The 4,130-nt window shown below is 47.1% G+C and overlaps 1 protein-coding gene across 1 annotated transcript in view; it reads left to right on the top strand.

The window, feature by feature from the left end:
• The first annotated feature begins 2,260 nt into the window (after positions 1-2,260).
• The window catches only part of LOC102373251 (nuclear transport factor 2-like), an 8,403-nt gene continuing 6,533 nt past the window's right edge, over positions 2,261-4,130 (top strand). Inside the window, exon 1 of the mRNA XM_006031090.3 lies at positions 2,261-3,110. The gene's annotated coding sequence lies outside the window, so the exon portion shown is untranslated. The remainder of the gene's footprint in view (positions 3,111-4,130) is intronic.

Genomic DNA, 4,130 nt, shown 5'->3' with positions numbered 1-4,130 from the left:
TGCAAAGATTTGGAAATGACACAAAAAAGACTTGAACATGTATGTACTGTCCAGGAGCAAGCGCTGCATCCTCTTACCTCATTGCACATGTCATTGCTAAGTGTAAGAAAGCTCACATTTTGGCAGAGGAGTTAATTTTACCTTCTGCTATCGACATGTGCACTGAATTATTGGGAAGAGTCAGCTGCAAAAAAATTAGAAGCAATCCCTCTCTCCAATGATACAGTATGGAGAGGAGAATGCAGTATCTGAGAAGACATCAAACTGCGAACAACTGATTGTCTTTCAGTAAGTGACTGTTTTGCTTTACAATTAGATGACTCTACAGATATATCAAACTGCTATTTTTCCAGTTTATGTTAGGCATGTATGGGAAGGTGATTTTCAAGAATGACACATGGCTTGAAATATATTCCATCAGCTGAATGATTTGAAAGGGAAGAGGGCACAAGCAGTTTGAGCAAAATGACAAAATTGCTACAGTAAAAAGACCCTTTTTTTCTGTGGACCAAACATGTTTCAAATGACAGGATGGACATGTTTCATAATGTCTCTAGAAACAAAAAATTAGAAAGATTCTGTTTTCTTTGCTGCTTCTCGGTTAGCAATCAGCAATCATTTACTTTTCAGCTGAGCAACTCAAGGGCAAAGAATGGATATGGGATCCATTTGGAGTTGTACTGGAAAATGTGAGTGCGTATAGAGGAAGAATCTCAGCTGGTTGAGTCATTTTGTGATTGCAGTCTACAGAAAAAACATAGTGAAATAAGCCTTCTCCAGTTTTGGTGAAGTACTGCTGGAAAATACCCTGCTCTTGCTTGCCATGCTATTAGAGTCATTTTGCCTTTCAGTATAACATACTTGTGCAAAACCAGATGGTTTGCCTTAACTCAACTGAAGAATAAAACCAGGAACAGACTGGATGCTGAGCACAACCTTCGGATTGCACCGGCCATAATTACACCAAACTTTGATAAACTCATCAAAGAGAAGCAAGCTCAGGTTTCTCATTAAATGGAACTTATGCTTTGTTGTATAATAAATCCTAAGTACCATATTTGAATATTTTTTACATATTACAGTAGTATTTACCCCTTTAGTGGCCATTTTACAGTATTTTTTTCAAATTACACAATGATGAATGTCACTTGAGAATGGAGGGCCACATGTTGATATTACTGTTAATGTTTTCCTGTTGATTTCTGTTTCTAAAATTAGGGCTGTTGAGCTGCTTTAACTGGTAGTGTGTAATAAGTACTTTGGGGCCAAAATACTTGTGTGTTTTCTACTTAAACTATTTACTGGGTCAAGACTAGCCAGTGTTTACAAAAGCATCCTGCTACAAAAAAGGCTGAGAACTACTGCATTAGATGACCTCTGGGATCCCTATCAACTGAATGACCTATATGCTAACTTCTCATGGTTTGTAAAAAAAAATCCCTTGTTTTTCTCTCCTCTTGGTCATGGTTAGATTCAGATACATGATGATTTTTCAAGAAGTTGATAAAATTGAGAAAGTGATTGCTGCATTATACAGCTATGAAAAAACTATTTTTCCTTGTATATCAATAGGTTTGAGTATTTTTCAGCGGGTGAGTCTAGGTTTTTCTTTTTCAGCATGAGATTTTTTTTCTGCATAATCTAATCTTATTCAAAGTATTCAAAAAGCATATACAAATATATTAGAAACCCACAAATTGGGAGTTTTATACACAGAATAAAAAGCCAGTATGCACCCGGTACCATAGCAAAGTTTGGCGCCCAGGGCAAAGCCCGTACATGCCCTGCGCATAGATCGGGGGGGGGGGGAATGCCCCCCCCATGCTTGCCCAAGATTGCCTGCAGTGGGAGAACCACCCTCCCCTCATTCCTGTGCCCCCCTAAATGAGCTGCTCACAACTCCGTCCCACACCCTGCCCTGGTTGAGCAGCACCTATTGGTGCCCCTTCACTTCGGTGCCCAGGGTGGTCACCCCACTTGCCCCCCTCCCTTGTTACGGCACTGTTTGCACCTATTGCATGCACAGACCATGTATTGGTCTCCATAAGTAGGGTAATACAGCTGCCAACACCATGAAGTCAAACAGTTGCTTGCACATGCAAATACAAATTTTGCTTTTGCAAAGTTTTCAGGGGCAATATCAGAGTCCTGCACCCACCCACATCATTGAATATTCAGTTTTTCTTTCCCTTGTGATTACTCTGCCACTAATTTGTGAAGTCCTTTCATTCACAGGCCCATCACAGAAAGAATTATTATTAGCAAGTGAAATTCAGAGGTCCTTAGTTTGCTGACTGGAAAAAAAGAGAAAGATCTACCTCAAACTAAAAGACGCTTAAACGGGATTTACCTCAGACTCAAAACTCGCAGAGTGCTTTTCACCCTTCAGAATTACAAAGCACAACACTTGATCCAGGACCCACTGGAACAAGTCCTGTAAAGGACTTTAGGACGAGAGCACCGTGTCCACCTGGAAATGCAAGAACAATTGAGGGAGCCTGACCACAACTATGCCCCTGGGGGTTAATCAGATCCTAGAAGTCATGCTCCTCTCCCCTAGTGGGATGTGGCAGGGATCGGATTTCTCTCCCACCGACGCAAGAGTCAGTACTGCCTGGGGAGGGGCAAGATGCCACCTGGCTTCCCCTCCTTGTGCTGCTGATAAGCGAGGAGATCGCGGTCCCGACTTGCCCCACGGTGCCCGATCTGCGCCGGGTGCCTAGGAGAGTGGCTTGCCTTGCGTGCTGCATCTGAACCGAAGCGGGGCCCCGCCGCTCGGGGACTGCAGCAGAAGCAGAGCCGCCTCCGCCGATTCCCCTCCCCGGCTGATAAGAGAGATGAAAAGCAGGCGGTTATGAACGTCAGCCCGCAGGCGGGCCCACGTGGCCTGCTCTCCCGGCAAGCCAGCTGCAAATGCCTCGCATGCTCAGGAGCTCAGCTCAGCGCCGCTGCAGAGATCGGCCGCCTGATGCTCGCGTGCGGCAACCGCCCGGCGAGACTGCCTGGACCGCCCGCGGAGACCGGGCCCGCGCTGCAGGCAGGGGCGTGGAGGGGCGCCGCACCCCTGGGCTCTAAGTCCCATTGCACCACTGAGCTCTAACAGCTGGGCTGTAAGTCTCGTTGCACCGGGCTGCAAGTTTCAATGCACCACTGGGTTATAGTCCCATCACACCACTGACTGGGCTATAAGATCCATGGTACAGCTGAACTATAGTCCCATCGCATAGCTGGGCAATACATTTACATGGTTATAGTCCCATCAAACCACTGGACTATAAACTCCATTGCACAGCTTGGCAATAAATTTCAATGCACTACTGGGTTATAGTCCCATCAAACCACGGGACTATAAAACCCATTGCACAGCTGGGCTATAAGATCCGTTGCTGGACCATCGTCCCATTGCACAGCTGGGCAATAAATTTCAATGCACTGTTGGTTTATAGTCCCAGCAAACCCCTGGACTGTGAGAGCCATTGCACAGCTGGGCTATAAAATCCATTGCACAGCTGGGCTGTAGTCCCCTGGCACAGCTGGGCAACAAATTTCAATGCACTACTGAGGTATAGTCTCATCAAACCACTGGACTGTAAGATCCATTGCACAGCTGGGTTACAGCCCCACTGCACAGCTGGGCAATAAATTTCAATGTACTAACCGCTGGACTATAAAATCGATTGCACAGCTGGGCTATAGTCCCATTGCACAGCTCAGCAATAAATTTCAATGTACTACTGGGTTATAGTCCCATCAAACCACGGGACTATAAAATCCATTGCACAGCTGGGCTATAAGATCCATTACACCACTTAGCAATAAGATCCATTGCTGGACTATAGTCCCAGTGTACAGCTGGCAATGTTTCAGTGCACGGCTGGGCTGGAGGCCCATCCGACCACTGTGCTTTAAGTCCCGATGCACAGCCGGGCCATGCATTGCACTGCACCCCCGGGCCGCAGTCCCATCGCACGCACCCCTGGCCGGCCTGCCTGCCGGTGCCAATGCACAGCTGGGCTACAGCTCCAGCGCACCACGAACCAACATCTGGAGCCCTTGCCATGGGCCGGCGCAGGCTGAGCCCCGGGGCGGGGCGGGGCGGGGCGGGGCCAGGGGCAGCGGCGCCGGAGTGC

Source organism: Alligator sinensis, unplaced genomic scaffold, assembly GCF_000455745.1.
Source record: "Alligator sinensis unplaced genomic scaffold, ASM45574v1 scaffold969_2, whole genome shotgun sequence".
NCBI lineage: Eukaryota > Metazoa > Chordata > Crocodylia > Alligatoridae > Alligator > Alligator sinensis.
This window is presented reverse-complemented; position numbering and strand designations above follow the sequence as displayed.